Consider the following 27,663-nt stretch of genomic DNA (forward strand, 5'->3'; position numbering starts at 1 on the left):
AAATGAGCTAAGGAAAGGAGAAAGGGCTTCTGGCTCCATCACTTTCATTTTCCACAGCCAGCTACCTTTGTCCACTTCAGTCTCACAAGTGACTTGGAGCTAGTGGACATGGGGAGACCAGACCTTCCCAGCTAGTATTGCTCTGCAGTGTTTTGAGGTAGGAGGAGGAGCTTCAGGAAAGCACCTTGGTGAGGTAGAAAGAGCCCAGCCAAGGAGTCAGGCTTTCCAGATTCTTGGTCTGATTCTTTCCCCTTACCCATCATGTGACCTCGAGCATGTGAAAAAAAAAATCTTTGGATCTTAGTTTCTTTATCTGTAAAAAAAAAAATGTAAAGTGCATTTCAAGCTCTATGTCCTGTGCAAACGTGAGATATTTGTTATGCTTTCCTGCCTTTGCAGTTGAACTTACCAACCCACTCCATACTTCACCACTTATTTCTTTTCTCTGCTCCAGAGTGTTTGATGTGTATATCCCTATGGAATTCTCCCTCTACACGCACATACACATACACACACTATTATGTGATGGGAAATGACTAGAAATACAAAGTAACTAAATTTATTAAGTGATTATTTAGTAGCTATGTTCTCATATCTAAAGAAAATGGCATAGAATTTGGACACTTCTGAATATAAAATATGAGTGTACAAATGGGATCCTTAGGATTCTTTTGTCATTTTGTAATCCTAGAATGTAAAAGCTGAAAAAGAACAACAAAAACAACCAGAAAACATTTAACAAAATAGCAGTAAGTTACATACCTACCAATAATCACTTTAAATGCAAATGAATTAAATATTCCAAACAAAAAGCATTGACTAGCATGCTGCCTACAAGAGCTCATCTTTGAAGACACACATAAACTGGAAATGAAGGGATGGAAAAAGATATTCCATGCAAATGGAAACCAAAAGAAATCAGGGGTAGCTATACATGTATCAGACAATATAGACTTTAAGCTAAAGACTGTAATAAAGAGACAAAGAAGGTCATTCTATAATGATAAAGGAGTCAATTCATCAAGAAGAGATAAGATCTGTAAATATATACCCAACATAACAGCATCTAAATATATAAAGCAAGTATTAACAGACACAAAAGGAAAAATAGTGACAAAATAATAGTAGGAGACTTCAATACCCCCTTTCCACAAGATCATCCACACAGAAAATTAGTAAAGAAACATTGGACTTAAACTACACATTAGACCAGATGGACTTAACAGTCACAGAACAAATACTTAGGAATAAATTTAACCAAGGGGCTGAAATATCTGTATATTGAAAACCATAAGACATTGATGAAATAAACTGAAGTCACAAATAAATGGAAAAATATTCCTACTCAGTGATTGGAAGTATTAATATTGTTGAAATAATCCATATTACCCAAAGCAATCTGCAGATTCAATAATCCCTATCAAAATTCCAGTGACATTTTTCACAGAAAAAAAATCGTAAAATTTTAACAGAACCACAAAAGACCACAGATAACCAAAGCAATCTTGAGAAAGAAGAACAAGGTGGGAGGCATTACACTTCCTGATTTCAAGCTATATTATGAAGCTATAATAATAAAAAATGTATGATTTTGGCATAAAAACAGACACATAGATCAATGGAAGAGAATCAAGCGCCCAGAACTAAACCCATGCATATACCATCAAGTAATATTTGACAACAGAGCCAAGAATACTCAATGAGGAAAATGACAGGCTCTTCAATAAATAGTGCTGGGAAAACAGTCACACACCAAAAGAATGAAACTGTGCCCCTATCTCACAGAGTACACAAAAAACAACTCAAAATGGATTAAAGATTTGCGTCTAAGACCTGAAACCATATGCTCCTATGTGAAAACATAGGGAGTAAGCTCTTTGACATGAGTCTTGGCAATAATTTTTTTTATTTGACACCAAAAGCAAATGTAACAGAAGCAAAATAACAAGTGAGACTACATCAAATTAAAAAGCTTCTGCACAGCAAAGGAAACTATCAACAAAATGAAAAGACAACCTATAGAATGGGAGAAAATATGTAAATCAGATACCTGAAAAGGGGCTAATATCCAAAATATTTAAAGAATTCACACAACTCAATAGCAAGAAAAATCACCTGATTTAAAAAATGGGCAGAGAAACTGAATGAACGTTTTTCCAAAGAAGACATACAAATGTCCAACAGATACTTGAAAAGGTGCTCAATATCACTAATCATCAGGGAAATGCAGATCAAAACTGCAATAAGATTTCACCTCCCTCTGTTGCAATGGCTATCATCAAAAACATGAGATAACAAGTACTGGGCAGGATATGGAGAAAAGGGAACCCTTTGCACTGTACTTAGGAATGGTAATTGATGCAACCACTATGGAAAACAGTAAAGAGGCTTCTAAAACAATTAAAAATAGAACTATCATATGATCCAGCATTCCCACTTCTGGGCATAAATCCAAAGGAAATAAAAACAGGATCTCAAAAAGATACCTACACTCCCATTATGTTGCAGTGTTATTCACAATAGCCAAAATATGGAAAACTTAAGTGCAGCTGGCATTGCCTTTAAGTAATTCAAAAATAGTATTTAATGGATGCATGGTACCCATATTGAATGGATATAGCAATACCTTATTATTGGAATTTGTTTTAAGTTTTTTTAAACCAAGGGATACAAAGAGTAGTATATAATCAATTGCTTTCACATGGACATTTCCTCCCCTCTTGGTGCTCAACAGTATTTTTTTTAAAAAGTCAACAGGATGTGTCAGCAAGGCCCTAACCACTTGAAAAGTTATTAGGGATCGTAGCCTACATCCTCAAGCTTATTATCTTAGCTCAAAACTGACATAATGGTTATTCAAGTGTGAGAGACGGTTTGTTTAGAATAGATGTCTGCACTCTAACTAGTGTTTCTTCTGATACATTACAAGTCTCGTTAGCTAAGGAACAGACTGTCTTAGAGTTATATGAGGACACTGGCTCTGTACTGCCGTGCTGCTGTAAGGGTCTGGCATCACAAGTAACCATTCTTGTTTGTAATTTAGGAGCATTCTTAATGTGCTGCCTCTGGTTTCCTTCTCAGGGGAGGCTTTTATTCCAAAATAGGCTGAAAGGGTTCTAGTTTATGGCAGGAATCCTCTTTCTAGAAGTACCAATATCAGAGAGGCCAGTATTAGACAAAAACCACCCTTCAACTTTTCCTCTTCTTAGTCTTAGGCTGGCCAACTCTTATCATCTTCTGAAATTCAACCAGAACTACTTCCTAGAGAAACCATTCATCTTAGCTAAGTGCCATTTCAATTTTCTCCCAAACCTCACCACATTTATCCATATTACAGCACCTACCACCCACAGCATAATCATCTGATTACTTATTCATCTTCTCTATTGGGATGTAGACCTCTAGAGGTGGTGTTTTTTATCTCTTTACTCCCAAAATCCAGGTGACTCTCAGTGAACATTGGAAGGATAAGTAGATGGATGGATGGATGGATGGATGGATGGATGGATGGATGGATGGATGGGAGGGTGAATGGATGGGAGGGTGGATGAGTGGGTGGATGTGTAGGTATATGTGTGGATGGATGCATAGCTGGTTTTACTAACATTAGACCATCACAGAGTAGCATCCAGACCAGATTCAGTATGTAAGAATTGAGTTTACAAGTATTATGTTCATCCCATTATAACCCACTGGTCAGAATCAGCTATCACCAGACCAAGTCTATACTGAACTTTTCATTTCACATTTAACTCCATAGTTGTTTTTCCCTGAGCATCATATCATGGATAATAACATTTTTTATGGTACAGCTGAGATATAGTGGTCTTACAGCTTTCTATAATGTTCCAGCTTCCCTTTCCTTAAGATTCTGACAGGTGAGGACCTCCAGGTAACACCAAGGAAGGGAAACAGAGCAATGTTTGTACTCATCATGTTACCTAAAGCCTGTTGTATCAACAGCATGACTCACACTGGTTTTGTCCAATCTGGAGGCCCAGTAGCAGCCTGCCTGTGAGTTGTAAGTACCAGGATCTTACTGAACACCCAGTAGACACTGAGTGATCACTCTGTATGTTTTCTGATGTGTATCAGACCATGCTTTAATTTAAACCCTGCCACAAAACCACATCCTTGATATAGTAGTAAATAGAGTGAGTAGATTCTTACCAGGAGGGATGACAGTGATCAACTCATCTGAAATGGACTGAGAAACTGTCATGCTTCCCAAGCAACTCTTAGGTTTGTTGTCAGCTTGTACTTATAGTATTGTTCACTATCTCCTTTCATTTATCCTGGTGTATTGTATCTGTCTCCAGAAAAGCATTTATTTCCCTGTATTAAACTGCAAGCCTCTGAGGGGCTGGGACCATGTTTATCTTTAATCTCACTGCCTCATGTAGTGCGGGTATTCAGTAAATGTGTGTGGGAAGAGTGAATGAATGAGAAAACGAAAGAATATACTGATTCTCATGTCAAATATTACATATTTGAATTATCTTTCCAAGTAAGAATAGGCTTGCCCATGACCTTTTACACCATGACCTTTTACACATTCCGTCCTATATTCCTTAGTGGCCAAATCATACAATGAGGGGGCTATACTTTAGGGTTATAGGGTGAGTGCATTCTCTCACCTTGAATCAGAAAAAAATTCACCTGTACCTACTATAGTCAGACTCAGCATCTTGGTCTCCTTAGGACTATTTCTTAGCTTTTTTCTTTAAAGTCTCACTGACGAGGTATGCAAGATGAGTTTACACATGTGAATTTAGACAATAAAAAGGAATATATGATATTGTCAAAGTAGAAATCTCTAATGCCTTCAGGATGTAGGATGTGATGCAAAAGGAAGTTCAGAACATAAAGGAAGTTAAATGGAATTCATATGATGAAGAAGGGGAAATGCTGGCCTTCAATTTTTAGTCACAGTAACATCATTTGAAATAGCAGCAGTAAATAAGAGGTGACACACAATTTTAAGAAATGGGAAAAATTGAATAGAAGACACGTTTTGCTGGAATTATTTTAGTGGGCATTTTTTGTTCAGCTATACAAATATGTTTTCCTAAAGCCTTAATGTTTTAGCCCTTTGCTAAACACTCTTTAGTGAGGAATCATTGAGGTTTCACTCTCTGAAACCTATAGTGATTATTCTAGTCAGGTGGACCCTCTCCATTGCCACATACAGTATTCCTTCCATTCCCCATCATTCTGCAGTTCTACATTCTTAATTCTACATTCTACAAATCCAGTTGTCTTGTCTCAGTCATTATCTCACTTAACATCTTTATAGGTTTTATCATTAAACATTATTAACTAAACATCTTTTGAAAATATTTCTTGTCTCACTTTCCAGGCCACCATTCTCTTCTGGTTCTCTCTCTGCCTTTCTGCCTCATCTGCATGCATCTTTATGGATTCTGTCTTTGATTTCCCTTTAAAGCTAGTGTCCACTGGGTTTCAGTCCTTAAGCTCCTCTTCAGATTGTAAGATGTCTCTGGAGAAGGTGATGTTAGCAAATGGCAAACCAGAAAGCTCCAGGCCCTCAGTTCTCTGCAAAAATACCAAATAAACAACAACAGATTGACCAAAATAGCTTTGTGGGAGCTCTAGAGTCTAGTCAAAATCTGCAGCCACCAAGCTCTTATATCTCCACCTCCAAATAAATCTACACTCAAAATGGTAAGAAAAGAAATTTTATGGTGTTTCTGCTGTCCTTTGTCCCGTCCCATCCCACTGCAGTGCAGGGTAGTCAGTAGGTAGCCATTCAATCATTGGTTCCACCCTCAGGACAAAAGGAAAAAAGCGGAACTTGTTTGCAGTGTTCTGCCAGGTCTGGGGGACCCCGCGGGACTGCCTTCTGTCTCGCCTAACTTGGAGCTCAGACAGGAACAGAAGCAAAGTTTGCATATGGAGCTGGAGGGCATTGAAAGCAGTAGCATGCACCTCAATGAACAACGCGTGTAGGGGAAACTGCAAGCCCACGCATGGCAGAGGACAAGAGATTAGGGGGAGAGGAATATAATAGAATGTCTAAGACTCCAGGAAGCAAAAGTGAGACTCTTAGGGAAATTAAAACGTTTAAAACTGCCATGTAAAGACAGTTTGACAGGTTCTTATAAAACTAAACATACTCTTACCATAACCCAGCAATTGCACTCCTTGGTATTTACCCAAAGGAGTTGAAAACATACATCCACCCAAAAACACACAGGCAATGTTTATAGCAGCTTTATTCATAATTGCCACCACTTGGACACAACCCAGATGTCCTTCAGCAGATGAATGGATAAATAAATTGTAGTACATCCAGACAATGGAATTTTAATGAGCATTAAAAAGAAATGAACTATCAAGCCATAAAAATACATGGAGAAACCTTCAATGCATATTCCTGAGTGAAAGATGCCAATCTGGAAAAATGATATACCCATATGATTTCAACTAAATGACCTTCTGGAAAAGGCAAAACTGTGGAGATGAAAAGATCAGTGGTTGCCAGGGGTGCAGTGGAGGAAAGAGGTAAATAAGCAGAGCACAGAGGAATTTTAGGGCAGTGAAAATAAGGTATGCTACAATGATTGGCATATTATACATTATACATTTGTCCAAAAACAAAGTATACTTTTGTCTAAGATAAACTATGGGCTTTGGGTGATTAAGATGTGTCAGGGTAGGTTCATCCTTTGTAAATGCTGTGTCATCCCTGTATGTGATGTTGCTAACAGGAGACTGTGCCTGTGAAGGGGTGGTGGGAAGCATATGGGAAATCTCCGTGTCACCCTTTCAATTTTGTTTTAAACCCAAAATTGCTCTTTAAAAAGTCTTTTTAAAAGCAGCCATGTGTACAGAGAAAAAAGCCCATGCACAGATTCAGGGAAGATGAATGCACAAAAGGGTCTGAGAATACTTTAAGGTTTCACACTAGGCTTTTTCATGAAGGTCTTCTGCATGGAGCTAGAGACTCCCCTGTACTGACAAACTGCATTAGATTATTTTGTAGTTATTACCCAATGGTGAGTGAGAAATATAAAAGGGAAGTGTAAAAGGTAAAAGATTTCATTCATCTGCTTGCATCTGAAGCACAATGTTTTAAGCAAACAAATATATTGCAATATAGTCTTAGTGTTCATTTCTAACTTTTATCCAAGATTGGATTTCTCAGCACGTCTTTAAAGTCAATGGACTATATCCTTTGGAAGCTAGACTTTGAGCTAATTCAATACTGTATTATAGCTACCACCCACTCAAGAACCCAGCCAGCTGGGATCAGTTTCCTCTTGAGGGGAAATATAAGGATGGCTGCCAAAGCCACAAACTTTCTAGTTGGCTTTTAAGTGTGTTTTCTAGAGCAAAATTAGCTCACGTGGAGGAAAAAAAAGAAAAAGTAGACAATTTCCAAGCACTCACCAGCCTCTGCAAATAAAGTTCACAATAAGGAAGTAAGAACTATTGTATTCCTGTTTTAACTACAAGAAGTGTTTTCCCACATTTTTTTTTCTTTCTGAGTGGTTGATGGGATACCCAGTTTCCAGAACTGTGACAACACTCATTAAAATCAGCTGATTCAGTTTTACTAGCTGAAATGGGAACTGCCTTTGAACTACAAAATTAAGTATTCATGACTTCTTAAGCATAGCTCTAGCAAATTATGTGACACCATTCACTCTTTGTAATATGCAGCCTAAGAGATCTAGCCATCAAAATATACACCATTACCCTATATGTGCATTTCCTATATGTATTAACAAATAATAATTTGTTTAAATGTTTAATTGCCTTAGGAAATGAGAGATTCACCCAGGGACCCTAGCAGGCAATAAAAGAAAAAATTAGGAGAAAAATCACTCTTTTCTAAAGTGTATAGTATTTCCCACGTAATGAGATGGTATACCAAGAAATTAATTACTACCATATTTATCTCTACAAAGGACTTAGCTTCAAATTTTCTAAAGTTTTTACTAAGAGTGACCGTTTTTTCTTCACAAAGGAAACAGTCTCTGTGCTATCAGAGAAGCATGGTCTTGCAATATTTGGGGAGGGGAGAAGGGATGTGTGCTGTCAATCAAGAAGTATTTATGGAACACAAATTTCACAGTCAACAATAACACAAGAAGCTTATATTTAAACTGAGGAAATATAACTCACAAGAGCACCATTTCCAGAACATGTCTCTGAGCTTTGACATGACTAACTACTCTTTCCTTCTTTAAACACTCTTACCTTGTTTTCCCTGTTTACTTTCCACATCTTTGTTCCATCCTCTTTAATCTTTATGGTGGGGTCCTTGTTCCTTGTTGATCCTTACTTGGTGTTCATTGACATTTGGTCCATGGTCCTTTTCTCTTCTAAAGTAGGTAACATTACCTACTTACCACTCTAAGTAGGTAATGTTATCCAAATTAAGGGCATCAATTGCCACCTTTTTGATGATGAATCTAACTCTGTATCTCAAGACACATACCTCTGGAGCTCTGGATGCACATATCCAACATGCCACTGGTCAACTCCATTGGGTATCTTATTGCTCCATATGTCCAAAATTGAATTCATTGGATGCCAATACAACTATTTCCTCCCTTTTGGATTCTCTATCTTAATGAATCCATCACTCCATCTCTAATCCACCCAATTCTTTATGCCTCTTTCTTCCTCACTGCTTCCCCACTCCATTCAAATCTTGAATAACTCTTGAATCCATCCCACTTTTCTCTGCTCCCACAGGCATTACCCAAATAGCAGTAACCTCCACTCTTGCTTTCCTCCAATTCATTCTCCACACTGCAGCCACCATGATTTTTCTGAAAGAGAAAGGGAATGAGGGAGGAAGGGAGGGAGGGAGAGAGGGAAGGAGGAAGAAAACTCTGCTTACTTTTCCTCATCTCTCGCCACCCTCTTTATCAATCTTTAATCTCTAATAGCACAAAATTGTCTTTGTGTTCTTAAATGGGAATTCTTTCACCCCTGGATTTTGGAATAGGCTGTTTGACTTGAAACGCTTAACATTCCATCCATTGCCCTCACCTGGCTCACTGTCTTATCCTCAAGACTTCAGTGTAGAGTTATCACCTCTGCTAGCCATCGCCTCCACTGCCAAGGTTAGATGCCCATCCTACATGATCCAGCTGCACTTTGCACTCTTCTTCTGGGACAGTGGAAAGAGAAAACACCACCTATGTAAAACAAGAATTGCCTGCAGCAAACTTCATACTCTAGGGACGTGGTACAATTCAGAGTAAATAAGGTAGTTCTTCATCAAAGAAAACATATTGACATCTCTTGGCAGTGAAGCACTCTCTCTACCCACCCATCTACTACCTCAAATTGCTGGGTCTGTTTGAGGAGGAGAGATCTCACACAGAGAGCCAAATCAGACTTCATAGGAAACTCACAGGATTTTAGGGTTTAGAGAGTGTCAGTATACAGAAAGAGTATGTAGAAGGAGCAAGAGATCAGAACACCTGGCAGCAAGCTGGAGCTCAGCATTCCCCAGGCCTACAAAGTCAGCTCTTGGACGTTGGAGTCAATAACACCTAACATTTGGTTAGGTGGATGCCTGTGCTGAGCTGTTCTGCAGTCTCTTCCTCCCATTAACTCCCAAATCTTTGGTAAAATTCTTCTACAAATATATTTTATAAATAGGGTTGGGGTAGCACAGGGGCATTGCAAGGAGCAAAAGGAACCATATACTATGTCATGCCAGAACCGATATGGGCAAGGAGAAAAGACAGCCATGTTCAGAATTAGATCGAGAGTAGGGAAGTTTGCTACCGTGCTGAGTGATCAAGAGAACACAGATTTGCCCATTTTCCTTTACCCCCAAAGAATTTTTAACACTGGGAAATGCACCAGACTTCCTACAGTTTCTGGGGTGAAAACTGAATCAGTCTATTCAATAATAAAGATAAAAGGCGACTGGAAAAAGCTGGAGAACTTGGAGCATTTGAATTGCACGAGTGCTTATCACACATAGTACTATTGCCTGTTCATAAGAAAGTATAAAGAGTGATTAAATCTGTGGTCATGTGGGCTCCTGAATCATGATGCTGATATTGAAACCCTGGCTCTGCCACTTACTAGATGTGTGGGCCTGCACAAGTTATTTAACCTTTATGCACCTTACCTTTATCATTATATGAGGGGAATAATAATAGCACCTATCTCTCCTGTAGGGTTATTGTGAGAATTATATGGCATATGTCACAAGATTTGAACTGTACCTGGCAAATTCTGGGTTGACATCTGCCTTGTGTCCTCTCATATCCATATGCCCAGCACAGTATTAGGAGCATAGGAAATGCTCTATAAGCATGGGTTGAGTACTTAATAAGTTAATAAATTGTATGTAATTTCCTCTGCCTAGTATATTTTCCCACCTCTTCTCCCCGCATAAGAAAATCCTTCCCCATCTTTTGTTTTGGCCACAGGTATATAATCACTGGTTCATGAAAAGCCCTCTTTATCTCTTTTTCATCTCCAATCCCCATTCCCCTCCCCTTTATTGCCACAAGGACTCACTGTAATATGTCCAATATATGCCCGTGTGTCTGTATATCTTTATATGTATATAAAGTTTACATTTATATATTTACATATGATAAATAAAATTATATTGTACATATATAATTATTTATATAAATATACTTAACTATTTGAAATAATATAAAGTTGGTTTGGGCATGTATGTGTTTTAAATTTAATTACATAAATCTTCATCTGAACATGTCTCTTTTCCATACTCAAAGAAAAGCACACAGTACCTCCAAAGATGGACCAACTTGTAGGACTATTGCAGAATGTCAAATTCCTGATTGGGAAGGCAAGTGAGGTTTTCTGCAAAGATGTTCAAAGGACATGAAGGGTACAGTCACTGTCCTAGACTGGAGAGAGAGCATAAGGCATGGAAAGAAACCTAACCAAGGGGCCCAAAGCTCCAAAATGTGTATGTGGATATATACTTAGATATAAAATGTTCTACTGAAAGGGTTAAACTTTGCTCTCAAGTCCTCTGATTTTCAGTGTTTAGAAAGGGAACTAAATAATACAAGATGCAAGGGTTGCTGAGTAAACAGATGTGAACCAGCAAGCCTCAGGCCACGGCCTGACAGATCTGCTGTAACCCGTCCACCCACTGTTGCTGAGGTGCTCACAGGCTGGTGTTCACTTACAGCTCAAGTCAGACAGACCACACATACAACCAAATGTAGAACATTGCCCTGACAACTTCTTACCTTTTTCTTTCCTGCCAGAACACCAAACCATCTGCCAGCACTTTCCATCCAAAGTGAGTTTTGAGGTTTCAAGTCAATGGCATAGCTTCCCCTCAGGCAGGTGATGGTAGGCTCTCAGCCCCCAGAGGCCAAGGTAAAAACTCTTTTGTCAAGGACTTCCGAATTACCATCACTTCCAAATTAGGCTGTGCTAATTTTACTGATTTCTCTTTAAGAGAATAATTATCAGCCACTAATTTGGGATTCATAAATTACTATCTTCAGGTATATTGCTCAGCATTTGAGAATATAAATTAATTAATGATATTATGAGGCTCTGGCCTTTTGGAAAACTAACCAACTCCTCAAAAAATGCATAGAGGGAAATCCCAGAAAAGGGACAGAGGTTTATGCATTAAACTGGAAATGTGGAGTCTTAAAAATGTCAAATATGCTAATGTAACTGAGAATCCCTGCGAAGAAATATGACTAACAGATGGACCAGACAAGAATATGACTCTAGGGCAGTATTGTGCCTCAAAACAGGGCATTTCAGAATTGGGTTTCCTATAAGAGAAGCATGAAAGAGGGATGTGTTATTTGAGAGGGAAGGAGTTGAAAGAAGAGGCTGCTAGTGGACCCAGGAATTTCTAGGTTGTATGGTATTTCAATTTTTAGTTTTTTGAGAACCTCCATACTGCTTTCCATAGCGGCTGCACCAATTTACATACCCACCAACAGTGTAGGTTCTCTTTTTCCCACATCCTCATCAACACTTGTTACTTCTTGTCTTTGGACAGTGACCATTCTGACTGGTAGAGGTGATATATCTTTGTAGATTTGTTCACATTTCCCTGGGGATTAGGGAATTTCCCTGTGGAGCATCTTTTTATGTTCCTCTTGGCCATCTGTATGTCTTCTTTGGAAAATGTCTGTTCAGGTCTTCTGCCCATTTTTTAGTTGGGTTTCTTTTTTGTGGTTGTTGTGGAGACATATAAGTTCTTCATATGTTTTGGATGTTATTCTCCTACTGGATATATTATTTATAGACACATTCTCCCATTCTAAGGTTGCCTTTTTGTTTTGTTGATGGTTTCCTTTGCTGTACAAACTAAAAAGCTTTTTAGTTTGATGTAGTCCCATTTGTTTATTTTTGCTTTTGTTTCTGTTGCTTGGGAGGTGTGTCCAAAAAAATGAACATTCATGAGATTTTTGACTGTTTTCTTCTAAGAGTTTCATGGCTTCATGGCTTATTTTTAGATCTTTAATCCATTTTGAATTTACATGTGTGTATGGTGTTAGGGAGTAATCCAATTTCAACCTCTTGTATATAGCTGGAGGACTGTTTATTTTTAAGTTTGTTCTAGCCTTAATTTTATCCAGCCCAACCTACTGTTGTGCCTGAATTTCTAAAAGGCTACTGTCACTTGAATGCATTTTTTGAGACGGGGTTTATAACTCCTTTATAATTCCCCAGTAGTTAAAAGAGGAAATTTACAGCTCCTTATACTCAGACCTCTCAAGTTAAGATTAAGATACAATCTCAATTTAATACATATGTCCCTGCTCCTCTATAGTAGCCTAATTAATTGCATTTGGCTTTTGTCAACTTGTTCATGATCACAAAGATCTGGGAAACTGGGTCACCTGAAATAATGTTCCAAATATTGGGACTGCTCACGTCTTAGGTTTTCTTCCTCATTCTCCCTATTACTCAAGCCATCATATCCTACTCCTTAAAAATAAAGGTTCAATTCCTATTTCCTTTTGTTATCACCAAGGGCTAAAAATACAGTTTATACATGATTCAGGATGTTTGTATATATGCTGTTTTCCCCTCCAACTGTCTTTTACCTTTCCATTAGAAGTTTGACATAAAGGTAGACCCCTGTTTAGCAATTAATGAGGGTTCTAATTTCTCCACGTCCTTGCCAATTCCTGTTATTGTTTGTCTTGATTGTTTTATCATCCTTGTGGGTGTGAAGCGATTTTAGCTTTGATTGGCATTTACATTTGATGACATTGAGCATCTTTTCATGTGCTTGTTGGCTATTTGTCTTTTTTAATGAAATGTGTATCTAAATCATTTACTCTTTTTCTATTAGCTCATCTTTTTATGATTGAGTTGTAAAAGTTCTTTTAAAAATACGTTCTAAATACAAATCCTTTATCAGGTATATAATTCACAAATATTTTCTTTCAGTCTGTGGGTTGTCTACATTTTCTTGATAGTGTCCTTTGAAGTACAAATGTTTTTAATTTTAATGAAATCCCATTTATCTGCTTTTCTTTTGTCATCTGTGGTTTTGGTGTCGTATCTAAGAAACTGTTACCTATCTCAAGGTCACAAGAACTTACTCCTAAGTTTTCTTCCAGTCTTTATAGTATTAGCTCATATTTAGGTCTATGAGCATTCTGAGTTTTCATTTTTATGTATGTGTGAGGTAGGAGTACAACTTCATACTTTTCCATGTGAATGACCCAGTACAATTTGTTGAAAAGACTATTCTTTCTAATTGAATTATCTTAGCAACTTTATTGAAAACCAATTGACCGTAAGCATAAGAGTAAATATCAGGATGCTCAATTATATTACACTGATCTAATTTCTGCCCTTATGCCAGTACCACACTGTCTTAATTACTGTAACTTTGTAATAAGTTTTGAAATAGAATGATGTTTTCCAGCTTTGTCGTTTCCCCCACCCCCACCACCAAGGTTTTTTTGGCAAATTCTGTATCCCTTTAGTTTCCATAAGATGTTCGAAACAGCTTACCAATTTATGCAAAAGGGAATCTGGGGTTTCGATAAGGATTACAATGAATCTGCAGATCAATGTGGAGAGTACTGCCCTTATAACAATACTAACTTTCCCTGCATGAATATATCTTTCCATTTATTTAAGTCTTTTATTTCTTTCAACAGTGTTTTGTAGTGTTCAGTGTACAAGTCTTGCACTTATTTTTTTATTCTTAAGTATTTTATTCTTTTTGATATTAGTATAAAAGGAATTGTTCCCTTAATTTCATTTTTGGATTATTAATTGCTATTATATAGAAATACCATTGATTTGTGTATATTGATCTTGTATTCTGCAACCTTACTGAACTCATTCATTAATTCCAAAGGCTTGTTTGTATATTCTTTAGGATATTTACATACAAGATCATGTAATCTTTGAGTAGACATAGTTTTACTTCTTTTCTAATATGATACATTTGAATTATTTTTCTTACCTAATTTCCCTGACCAGAGTCTCCAACAGAAACTAGAATGGACTATAATTGGAATAAGAGTCTTTCTCCTAATTTTATAGAGAAAGCATTCAGTTTTTACCATTGAATTTGAAGTTAGCTATAGAATTTTGTAGCTGTCCTTTATCATGTTGAGAAAAGAGTCCTTTTGCTAGCATGTTGAGTGTTTTTATCATTAAAGAGTATTGGGTTTTGTCAAATGTTCTTTTGCATTAATTGAGATGATCATGTAGTTTTTGTCTTTTACCCTATTAAAATGGTGTATTACATTTTTTTATTTTCACATGTTAAAACAACTTTGCATTCCTAGGGTAAATCTCTCTTGGTCATGGTGTATAATTTTTCTTACATTTTTGGCTAATATTTTGTTGAAGATTTTGTGCTTACATCCAAAAGGTATATTGATCTGTCATTTTCTTTTCTTGTGATGTCCTTGTTTTTCATATCAGGGCTATGCTGGCCTTATAGAATGAATTGAGAAATGTTTCCTTTTCTTCTTTATTTAGAATAGTTTGTGAAAGATTGGTATTTTTTCTTTTTTAAATGTTTAGTAGAAGTCACCAAATGCAGCCATCTGGGGTTGGACTTTCATTTATGAAAAGTTTTAAAATTACTAATTCAATCTTTTTATTTTTATAGGGCTACTCAGGTTTCCTATTTCTGCTGGAGTCCATCTTGGTAATTTGTATCCTGGGAATTTGTCCATTTCACGTTTGTTATTGCTGCTGGTATTCTGCAATATGTAACTACTGAGTTCTCAGCTAGGTATTTTTCTTGATTTTTGTTCTTGATTTCTGGGTTCTTTGGGGTTATCACTGAGTACTATTATTTAATGACCAGACAATGATCTACCAGAACATTCCCTTTAATGCTTTATTGTTCTATCTTTCACCTTCTGCCAAGGGGATCTGTGTGTGAAGGAAAGACTTCAAACTTCAGGCAGTTAGTCTTCAACAAAATAGTCTGAGCTTTCACTTCCTATTTGTGCAGGACCTCAATTATCAGCCAGACACACTGGAATGACTGGAGCCTTCACTTTTCCCAGGTCAAGTCCTATACACACAACTAACTGCCTTGTAGATTCCCCAGCAATTTGTTGAAGCTCTTTGAAGTTCCTTAGTTCTAGTGGCCTAGATCTCAAGGACTTCCTCTTAATTTTTTGGTCATGCTCTTTTTATACCTCAGTTGAAATGACAGACTTAGACCAACAGCTATGATGTTACCAGGAGATTTCTATTATTTTAGGTAACATCCTGGCATTGGGCTGTTTTTGTTGTTGAGCTAAGCTCTGAATCAAATCAAATAGCCCCAACACCCTGGGAATGGAAGTTTTCTAAATAACTGCTAATTCAGACAAAATATTGATGGTACTATATAGATGGTGCTTGCAATCAAGTTCCAGAAGTGGTCAGACCTTTCCATTGGCTGCAAGACTGCTGATTTTTTGTGACTACCACACCTCTGGTCTAGAGAGGGAAGGGGATAAAAATAGCCCATGTCAAATGACATAGATACTACTATCTTGGAGACTTAGGAGTTTCTTGAGTTGGCAATTTTCAGTTTGTTCTGTGGCTTTGTTTAATTTCCAGAGTTCTGAAATGGTTGATTTTAGTTGCTTTGCCAAAATTTGGGTTTTGTGAGTGCAGTTTCACTGTCTCGCTCTACCATTCCAGAACACTCCTCTATTTTAAGTGTTTGTTTTTATCATGGCCGTGTCTTATCATTGGAATATTATGAGGGAATGTTAAGTCAGTGTTCTCTTGTCCTTTATCAAGAGCCAGACATGGCTAACTCAGATTTTGAAATTTCTTTTCAAATCATAGTTTCTCCCACAATATGGAAATGGTACTCCTTCTTCTATTAAGAAGAAAGAAGGAGGTGAAGGTGTAAGGCAAGTCTACGAAAGGAAGAAAGAAGTAGATCAGTTGCTTGTTTTGTCCTAATGGATTATGAAAAAGAAAAGAGAGTCGGCTGACAAAATACTATGGGGAGATCTTTTGTTTCATTTCCTACACTCAGATGAAACCCAAGGGGAAACCCCCAGGGGAAGAATATTCCTGTGGATCCAGGAGGAGGGTGCTCAGAAAGGTGATCCTAAAGTATCTTTCCTTATTTCGCAAAGCCTGTGCATAAAAACAAACACAGAAAAAGCCTGTGCATGGTACTCAAACATGTGATGAGATGCTGAGGTATTGGTAGCACAGTAGACTGGCTAACATCCAGGACCTGAATGAAGCAGCTGCCACATTTAAAATATCATATAAATGCCATAGACTGGATTCTAGTCAGAGATGCTTCATGTCCTCCAAATGGTCAGGGGAAACCAGCTGCACTTGTAAGTTCACCAGTTCAGGGAGCAAATCGGAACAGCTGCCCTCTGTCAGAGCTCAGAGGAGACAAGGTCATAGAGAATGTTACATGAGTCCCAATCGTTTGTGTTTCATGTTGCCATGAGGGTACCCTGGGAGAAAAGCAAAGGAGGGAGATAGGAGTACAGATAGGGAAAGGGCGTCCGAAAAGCATTTACCCCACAGAGACTGAGTCATTCACAATACACTATTCAAACAGGAAGAGCCTGTGATGCAAGAAGTGGGAAGCTGACCGTCTTCGCCCTCCCCTCCAGGGGCATGTGAACAGCCTGTAAGGAATATCAGACATGTAATAGAAAATAAGGAAGTGAGTCTTCCTTGTAGATCTAAGTGTAGTACAAGTCCATTTGTGATCCAGTTGCACCTCTTCTCTTTTTCCCAATGAAACAGAAATATGCTCCTCTACCTTCAGTTGAACGTGGGTTTATCCTCCCCAGTTATCCTCTCATGCCCTCATCCCCTGTCTCTTTTCCCTTCTGGCACACCCAGAAGTGCTAGGGCTACAGTCCTCTGGCATAAACAAATTTCTGTGCTTGTTCTCACCACTGCAAATCTCCATGTAAGGCCGAATGACCATGTTTTCACTAAGGGAGCTCCAGTGCTCTGCTTCCTCTGCCTTGAAGGCCCCCTACCTCTTCCCCTTCCCCACCTGACTGCCTATTCTTAATGTCTCCTATTCCCCAGTCTGAGTCAAAGACCAGCCCTCTGTGTCCCACGGCACCCTAGCCACCTCCTTACTCCCTCCAACAGTACTGGATATGTTCACTTCTCTGTTCTCCCCTTTGGACCATGAGCTCCTGGATGCCTATTTTGTGTTTCATTTGTCTTTTCTTAGCACCCGATCTAGTACCTGGAAAAAAGAAGCTATTCATTCTGGTACTAGGTACTTATTACTTTTGATTCTGTGTCTCAAATTTTGCTACTTTGTACTTTTTATTAACTCAAATTATTGAGCGCCTACCATAGATCTAGTACTAAATAAAATCCAGTCCTTAAAGTTGAGTAGCTAATGATTCTGTGGGGCATACAAAAACACTTTAAAACACAATACTTTGAAGGAAAAAAAGTGTTGTGGGAGCAGAATAGACAGCCCTTTTATGGTGGATAAAAGTACACTTCATACAGAAGGATACATTTTATTTGAATTTCAAATAATGAGTCAAATTATGTCAGAAAATGGGGGAGGAGAGTCACTGAATAGTATGTGAAAAGTAAGGAAAGATGGTTCAAGTTTACATGTTCAACACTATTCCATCCAAAAGGTGGAAAGATAGATATACGTTGACTAAGAGCCTCAACTGTATTACTGGGTGGCTTCTAGGAGATAACTGAATTACAACCCCATGTCCTAGACCTGAGCTTTCAGCACCAACTTAATCTCTAAGTAAAACTACAGGCTTAATTGTTCTATTCAGACTGCCAGCGGCTTTCATTTACACGTGCCGTCATAAAGTGGGGAAGGGTCTTCGCACTAGTCTCTTCCCATTACCCTGCCAATGTGGAATCCTTCCTGGAGCTTCCGAGTCAGACGTCATCCCGTTATCTGGCTCGTATGTTGGCCAGGACGCCTCTTGAGTAAAATGCTGAAGAGTAACATGTACTGCTTGATCCTAAATGCCTTTTTTACTCAAAACCAATGACATTAAATTGTATGAAGATTGTATCAGAAGCATATCAAGATTTCCTAACACCTGTTCTTCTTTGAGGAAGTAAATAATAATGAGAGGGAAATAGTGATTCTCAGTGAGCAAAACTCTAACACATTCATGTGCACTACATCAGAACATCTTGCTTTCCTCTCTGTCTCTATTTGTATAGACTGTATTTATTTCTAGTTGAGAAAGTCTCTGCCTCTTATATGCTTTGGTGTCATGATTCACTCACTCACTAACTAGTCACTCAATAAATATTCATTGAGTATCTATCATTAGACTTAACTATACAAGTAAAACATAGACAATAGCAATATAGAGTATAGACATAAAAAAATCTATTTGCACAGATTAAGATACCTACAGTAAAGGCAAAATAATATAAAGAATACAAGGAGAATATCATAAATGTAAATTTGTGAAACACATAGTATTTTACTTGAGATACTATGGGTAACTAGATGTCAAATGAATGCTAAGGAAAATAGGTGCTTTGAAGATCAGAGAGAGAGAGACAGCCTTCAGAAGGCTGTGATGTCCGGAGAAAGATCACAGAGGTAAGGAGGGGCGTGGGGATTGTGGCTTGTACTGAGAACAGCCAAATCAATGGGATGAGTGATTGCCTTTGGCAAGGAGAGAAAGGGATGTGATTAGGAAAGGACATGCAAAAGGTTTCTGGGGACCCAGCAACATCCTAGTTTTCTATAGGTGGTAATTACATGTATGTTCTGTTTACAATATCTCATTAGGCTCTTCATTTGCTTAATAAAATTTTCTGTGTTAAAGTTTACAATAGAATTGTTTAGAAAAGAGATGGATGGGTGAAGAAGGCTATATTAATAAAAAGTAAAGTGTTCTTGGAGCCTCCACTATGACACTGAGAAGTCAAAGCTGAGTAAGACCATCATGGCTCTCTAGAAGTTCCTGCTCTACGCACCGGAAGGAGGAGGGCTGACTCGAGACAAGCCCAGAGAGGTAGACTGGGACGGTATCAGGAACATTTTATATACAATGCTAAGGCACTTCAACTTTCCCAATAATAGAGAACCACTAAAGGATTTTAAGCAGATGTATGTGATGGGATTTTCAATTTAGGAAGATAACACTAGTCATGACATAAAATACAGATTAGGGAAGTAAGGTAAAACCAAAGGTACAATATCTGACAGTCTTAACACTGTCTGAACTTTCTCAGATACATGCGTCCATTCCTCAGTAGTTTTCAGCCTCTGAACAGTTGTGTCACAATCCTATGAGTAGTGTACACAATCCTAATGAGTAAATACAATAAATATAATTTAGTTGCTTTAATCCTTTCTTTTTATAGTAGAAAGGAGGAAATAGAAATATTAACTGAATGAATGAGTGGACTGATGAATTCTCTTGATGTCTTGAACCTCCCCAAACCTGTTGAGTTATACCCAATTTTACCAACATCATTTGGCCAACTCCTAAATTGTGATTTGCTCTGGATGGCATTTATCCCTCCCTATGTCCTTCAGTCCCCTACACCATACCAGGAAAATTTAGAGCTATTCATAGAAAATAAGCCCTCAATCCATATGTATCTCTTTAAAGATATAAGTTTAAAAGGAGCCAATCCATAGCTCTAAGATTTTCTTGTAGGCATTTGTGGGGGCTTGTTTGTAAGGTTGAATTCAACAGTCACTGCCCAGAACCCCCATTTGAGAAAACATTGATGGGAAAGAAGAGCAATGGGCTACAAGTCATGTTATTGTCAGCAGTTCCTCAACTTGGCAATGCTTGCCTCATGTCTGCAGGGGAATATGAGACTATGAGTTATTTTTAGAATTTTGTTTTCCATGTTCTGACAAGAACCCTTCCCTTTTCTTTTACTTAAGTTTTTTCTTTTAAGTCAATGGTTTTGAGTGGAAAATGCCCTAGAGCTGTAAAAGGAGGAAGGAAACTCCAGAAAAACCTCAGTGATGAGAGCTCAGGTTCCAGTTTTTACAGGAATCTTGTGTGGCTCTGCACATGTGTATGCATGTGTTTTTGAGGTCGAGTAGAAAAAAAGAGAGGGTGGAGTGCCCAAGACATTATCCTTCTCTGCTAATTTTCAACATACCCAGGATAGGGGAAAACTTTAGGAAGGACCTAAGAAACCGTGGAAGGTCAGATACAAGCTGAGGCCCAATTTGAAAAGCTATATAAGACCCGCTTGCCTTAAAGCAGCAAGAAAGCAAAGATCATCCAGTGGACAGGTTTTGCAAGTCCTCTATCCCTCTTGGATGGTGAACTTTATAACTTCACCTGGCCCTTCTCCAGAAAGAAGAGACACATATTCTTTGGTCGAAAAATATACCTAAGCAGGTCCACTTCTAACATTCTCAGGTCCAGGTGTGAAAAAATAAATGGAGACCCATATGCCATATTCTAAATGTTTGAATGTTCTAAGTCAAACTAAGAGGCTGTTAAATATGTTTCATTATGTTCCATGGATTATAATAGTTCAGAAGACCAAATTCAAAATCAGATTGTGCAGACTCTGCTCAGAGTTCTTGCTTGAATGTGATAGCATGAGAGGTCTGGTCCCGGGATCCCCAGGCCATAGTCTGCTCCACCTTTCTACCTCCGGCTCTGTTCCACAGTGTGATGAGGCATGAATGCGTGTGGGCCTGCCCATCCAAACCCAAGTAGCGATCCTGCGGTCGGCCCTCGGGCCCACTCTTGGGTCATCCCTTGCATGGATTTTAGAGACAGAGAGAGGATGAGCTCAGGAAGCAGAGCACAAGTTATTGGAGCCTGGGAAGAGAAGAGTCATGAGAAACTGAGTGTCCAAAACAAACTGTACTGTAGCTTAACTGAGGGTGAGTGTGCTATCTCCGCTTCAGCCACATATTCCACACTCGACCAGCAGGCTAAAACCAGAGGAAATCTAGGAAAAACAGTTATAGTCAGAAAGGGTGAGCTGAGCTCATTAAAAGACTTGAAAGAACATTGGCACAGGAGACCAGAACACTGAATTGTGGCCCCAAAATTTGTGGAGCCATTGGCAAGAATACAGAGGGAGGTCCTCATACTCTGTATCCAGTTATGTAAAAGTTCAAATCAGGTATCAAACTGTTAAATAAAAGACACCATATCCTCTTACTTTGACAAATATGCCTTCATAATTATCAGGAAGGCCTAGTGCAAAGTCACTATTCTTGGCCTTTTCGAAGTTGGTATGAATAATGATATTGCGAATAGCCTGGCCTGTCCCTTCCCCCAACCCATGCTTCTCTGGCCCTTGGCTCCTTCCTACGTATTGAGGGGTCTCTCATACATTTGTGTTGACAACTTACCTTACACATCCAAGCTGCATCTGCAGCTCTCCCTGCTCCCAGCTCCTTCCCAACTTTGATACAAACTGCTGCCCCCACCATCTAAGACCTAGGAATATGCATACCATGAATCCATAAGTATGGTTCACTATTGGAGGACAGACCCAAGGAAAAAAGCCCAGGTAGGCAAGCCTAGAAGCAGGTACGTGCAGGCATGCCTCAGAGGTATTTCAAGTTTAGTTCTGGACCACTGCAATAAAGCAAATATCACAAAAAAGCAAGTCAAAATGAATGAATTTTTTTTGTTTCCCAGTCATTTAAAAGTTAGGTTTATGCTGTACTGCAGTCTGACTAAGTGTGTGATAGCATTGTGTCTAAAAAAAATGTACATATCTTAATAAAAAAAAACTTTATTGCTAAAACATGCCATCATCTGAGCTTTCAGGGAGGCATAATCTTTTTGCTAGTTGAGGGTCTCGCCTTGATGTTGGTGACTGCTGACTGATCAGGGTGGTGGTTGCTAAAGGTTGGGGTGGCTGTGGCAATTTCTTAAAATAAGACAAAGAGACTTGCTGCATCCCTTAACTCTTCCTTTCACTAACAATTTCTCTGTAAGCATGTGATGCTGTTTGATAGCATTTTACCCGCAGTAGGACTTCTTTCAAAACTGGAGTCAGTTACCTCAATCCCTGCCACTGCTTTATCAACTAGATTTATATAATATTCTAAATCCTTTGTTATCATTTCAACAGTCTTCACAGCACCTTCACCAGAGATAGATCCCATCTCAGGAAACCACTCTTTGCTTATCCATCAGAAGCAACTTCTCATCTGTTCCAATGTTACCATGAGATGCAGCAATTCAGTCATGTCTTCAGACTCCACTTATAATTCTAGTCGTCTTGCTCTTTCTACCATATTTGCAGTGACTTCCTTCCACTGAAATCTTGAACCCTTCAAAGACATCCATGAAGGTTGGAATCAATTTCTTCCAACCTCTGTAGATATTTTAACTTCTTCCCACAAATCATGAATATTCTTAATGGCATCTAGAATGGCAAATCCTTTCCAGAAGGTTTTCAAAGTACTTTGCCTAGCTCCATCAGAGGAATCACTGCATATGGCAGCTCTAGCCTGCCTAAATGTGTTTCTTAAATAAGACTTGAAAATTGAAATGACTCCTTGATCCATGGGCTGCAGAATGGTTGTTCTGTTAGCAGGCATGAAAATAGCATTCAGCTCAATGCCCATCTCTGTCAGAGCTCTTGGGTGACCAGGTGTATCGTCAATGAGCAGCAATATTTTGAAAGGAATCTTTTCTTCTGAGTAGTAGGTCTCAAAAGTAGGCTTAAAATAAGCCATGCTGTATTTTGCTAAGCTGATGGACAGTAACCGTAATGTGATTCTTAGGGGGGACCTGATATAGGGGAGAGCATAGTAAACATAGTACCCTTCATGTAAGTGTAGATTAAAGATTAAAAAAAAAAGAAAGAAAGAAAGAAAAGAGGGATTACTTTTTGATAGGATAAAATTATTGGTAAATCAATGATCAACGCATGCTTTAAATATCCTTAATGTTGATCACTTAAAGGGTGTCAGATGATCAGCTATGGAGGTACTCTTTTCTGATAATATTCCTTTCTCTTAATAAAAAAAAAAAAAAAAGCAGTCCCTGTGTGCTGACCTCCAATGAGTTCTGCACAGTGGTATAGAGGGCATGTCAAAGTGTGGGCAAAGGGTCTGTTTGTTTCCATGCAGAAGATCAAGGCCTAGCTTGGATACCCAGAAAATGAACTAAGATACGATATGAGGAGGAGCTTCCGGCATCAGCACTCTCTGGAGGACTCGTGCCGGGGGATGAGCATCAAAAAGCCTCCACAGGGATCTGGGTGATGCTACGGTTGTGGCTGCGTCCACCTCACCATTTCCTGAACTTGCCATTGGAATGAGGAGGGACATGTCTAGGCTGGCATGTGCATACAGTGAGACAATGAATTTGACCGGATCTGTACTGTTGGAACTCAACCAGTAGTTGGGAGGGGTGCAAGTTGTAGCACTCCAAAATCTTATGACTATAGACTATCTACGGTTAAAAGAACATATGGGATGTGAACAGATCCCAGAAATGGGCTGCTTTAATCTGTCTGATTTTTCTCAGACTGTTCAAGTACAGTAGGACAATATCCATCATATCATAGACAAATTTTCACAAATGCCTAGGGTGCCTAAATGGTTTTCTTGGCTTCACTGGAGATGGATGGTAATTATAGATTTGCTTTGTTTATGTCACCGTATTCCTATTATGTTAATATGTGTGTGCAAATTAGTTAGTAGTTTAAAACCTATACATGCTTAAGGTACTCTACAAGAAGATATGTCAAAGAAATAATCAATCCTCCCATGTTTTCTTCCATATGCTACCTCTATAGCTTTTCTTCTTCCTTCCTAATTACAACCCTTAAATAGAATTCGTGCCTCATATCGAATTCACCGAGTATCATAATTCCTCCAGGTGGTAAAGATACCTCGAGACAAGTGCTGGGCATAGAAGCCACAGGGCATAAATCTGCAAAGAAGTAAAAAGCTAACCTTTTCAAACAATATGGCTTCTCTTTCACTTACCAACTTTACATTTCCCTGTATGGCCCCGGAAGATGACTGGTTAGCCAGAGACGGGTAAGATTCCTCAAGGGAGGAACAACCTGAGACAGGCACAGTCGCAGGGGGGCCATCAGGTGAGAAATTGGGGATCAACAGAGGTGAGGCTCAGAACCTCATCCCCCCTGCTTTGAGAGAAATCTTCTGCATCCGTGGATGTTTTGCTGCCCTTGTCTAGCTTGGATTAATACTTAGTCCATAGGCACACACCTGATCATCTGATCATCTACATTTGCCCTCTTACAGCACTAAACTATGTTTTCTACCTTTATCTTGCATCTACCTACCACTTCAGCATTTTATTAAAAATAAAAATAATAATAATAATAAAGGGAGAAATGTGGGATCAACATATAAATCAAGTATAAAAATCAAACGAATATTCATATTTGACCTGATTGTTTATAGTTCATAATGCGTGATCAAAACCGAAAGTTTCTGTGATGAATGCCCTTGTACTGTTTACCATGTAAGAATTTATTCACTATGTAAGAATTCGTTCACCATGTAAGAACTTGTTTGTTATGCTTCAGAAGATTGGAGACTGATGAGAATTAGGCTTGAGATGGATTAATGATTGTACATTGAGCACTGACCCCCCTATACTGAATTTTATTGTTGTTAACAACCATTTGATCAATAAATATGAGAGATGCCCTCTCAAAAAATAAAAATAAAAAAAAGACCCCTACCAAAACTCCATATTAAACAATTAAATGAAGACAAAGTCACATTAATTCTCTAAGTAAAATATCAAGCTAAGAATATAAGCATTCTTCAGTGAAGATTAGTTAAAACTTAAAAGCCAGGAATAACCTGGCCTGGAAGGTTTGAACATCCCCCAGATAAGAAAATACCACAGCATAGCTCATGTCTTGTTTGTATCAATTAAATGAGACTATTGTAAAATTAACTTTAACCTGCTAAAAAGCCCAGTTTATCTTTAACTTTATCCAGATGCTGCTTTTCCTTCTACAGCCCTTAATCAAGTAATATATAACCTGAGCAATTAATGTCACAGGCAGGCCCAGCCATAAACAACGTAGTGAAGGGCAGAAGAATTCCATCTTAAGGATAAGAAATTAAGACTATTTAACAAACAGACAATAACTCAGCCCATCCTGAAAGAAAAACAAGCAGCCTTGATTAATACGCTCCCAAACCAAGAAACTGCTATTCTTAGAAAGAATCAAAACAGTAAATTTCTTATGTTAACTCCGCAAAATAGTCTGGAAAACTGATTAGAAACTTAGTGTCTCTTTAAAAATAAACACTTAGAGACCATCTGGGGGAACTCTTGGTCTCTCAACCGCCTATAAAACCCCTAGACAATGCACCACCGTGGACTCTCTTGTCCCCTCCTGGTGTAAGCTGGGAGCTCTGTCCTTTCACTGTAACTCTAAATAAAAGCCTGTACTTTGCTCTCCTAAAAAAAAAAAAAATAAGCCATACTGTAAACAGATGTGCTTTGCTGTTCCATTTCTATAGCACAGGCAGAGTAGAGTCAGCATAATTCTTAAGGGTATTAGAATTTTCACAACGTTCAATGAACATCAGCTTTAACTTAAAGTCACCACTGCATTAGCTCCTAACAAAAGACTCAGCCTGTCCTTTGAGACTTTAAAGCCAGACATTGACTTCTCCTTTCTAGCTATGAAAGTCCTGAATGACATCTTCTTCCAATAGAACGCTGTTCAGTCCACACTTTATATCTGATATTCAGTGTATCCACCTTCATTAGTAGCTTAACTAGATCTTCAGGTTAACTTGCTGCATTTTCTTCATCAGCACCTGCTGCTCCACCTGCACTTTTATGTTATGGAGACAGCTTCCTTCCTTGAACCTCATGAAGCAACCTCTGCCATCTTCAGACTTTATTTTTGCAGCTTCCTCACTTCTCTGGGCTTTCATAGAGTTGAACAATTAGGGCCTTGATCTGGATTAGGCTTTGGTTTAAGGAAATGTAGTTTGTTTGCTATCCAGACCACTAAACTTTCTCCAATAAGGCTGTTTCATTTTCTTTTTGACATGGTCACTGGGATAGCACTTTTAATTTCCTTCAAGAACTTCCCTTTGCATTCACAACTTGGTTGACTGTTTGGTGTGAGAGGCCTAGAATTTAGCCTGTTTGGGCATTTGACAGGCCTTCCTCACTAAGCTTAATCATTTCTAGCTTTTGATTTAAAGTGAGAGACGTGTAACTCTCCCTTTCACTTGAGCACATAGAGGCCATTGCAGGGTTATTAATTAACCTAATGTCGATATTGTTCTCATGGAGTAAGGATGCCTGAGGAGGGGGAGAGAGATGGAGGGGTGATTAGTTCGTGGAGCAGTCAGAAAACACACCATGTTTTTTATTAACTTTGCTGTCTTATATGGGTATAAATCGTGGCACCCTGAGACAATTACATCATAATACCAAAGATTACTCACAGATCTCCATAACAAAAACTATAATACTGAAAGAGTTTGAAATGTTGCAAGAATTACCAAAATGTGACACAGAGACACAAAGTGAGCAAATGCTGTTGGAAAAATGACACTGATAGACTTGCCTAATGTGGGGTTGTTGCAAACTTTCAATTTGTAATAAACTCAATAGCTGTGAAGTGCAATAAAGTGAAGCACAATTAAATAAGGTACACCTGTATGACAGATCCAAAGGCTCCAGGTAGTTGTATCCATGTGCCCCTGCCAACTCTTCACCAGAGAGGTGTACAGCCAAGAAGAGACTAACAGATCTCCCTGAGTTGTCAAGTCTACTGCACACGCACCTCACCCCCAGGAACAGCCTGTCCCTGGAGGACTTCATCAGGCATCTGGATCCTGTCTTGGACCCCAAGGAGAAGAATCTGAATGAGATGTTTCTTTGTGAGCTACTGTGATTTAGGTTTCATGGCCTCCTTACACCCTGAAGACTATACCAGTGGGGACAGGAAACTAGGACCTGTAAAACCTGTCCAGTTCAGGCTACCTGCTGAGGCAGCAGCCATCAGCCATTGTGGAGACATGTTCATTTAGATCTCAGAGCTGGAGTTTTATGAGGTTTTATCCTTGGGCAATAAGATACAGCTGTGGCATGTAATAATGGGTGGTGAAGATGAAAGAAAATTTTCCCAGCTGTTATTAATTTTTTAAAAATGTGTTGATGAAAGAATGAACAAATAGATCAATGGAACAGAACAGAAATTTCAGAAATAGAACCACATAAATATAGCCAAACACTATTTGAC

General features: G+C 38.6%; 1 protein-coding gene across 19 annotated transcripts in view; it reads left to right on the forward strand.

Moving 5' to 3' along the window:
• Positions 1–27,663, forward strand: part of LOC118971592 (uncharacterized) — a 411,068-nt gene that overhangs the window by 303,154 nt on the left and 80,251 nt on the right. For 16 of the 19 annotated variants that reach the window (XR_012122776.1, XR_012122777.1, XR_012122771.1 and 13 more), the window contains one exon: positions 15,107–15,232. The exons of the other annotated variants lie outside the window; for them this stretch is intronic. The gene's annotated coding sequence lies outside the window, so the exon portion shown is untranslated. The remainder of the gene's footprint in view (positions 1–15,106; positions 15,233–27,663) is intronic. 19 annotated transcript variants of the gene reach the window in all.

This window comes from Manis javanica, chromosome 11 (genome assembly GCF_040802235.1).
Source record: "Manis javanica isolate MJ-LG chromosome 11, MJ_LKY, whole genome shotgun sequence".
NCBI classification, from domain to species: Eukaryota; Metazoa; Chordata; class Mammalia; order Pholidota; family Manidae; genus Manis; species Manis javanica.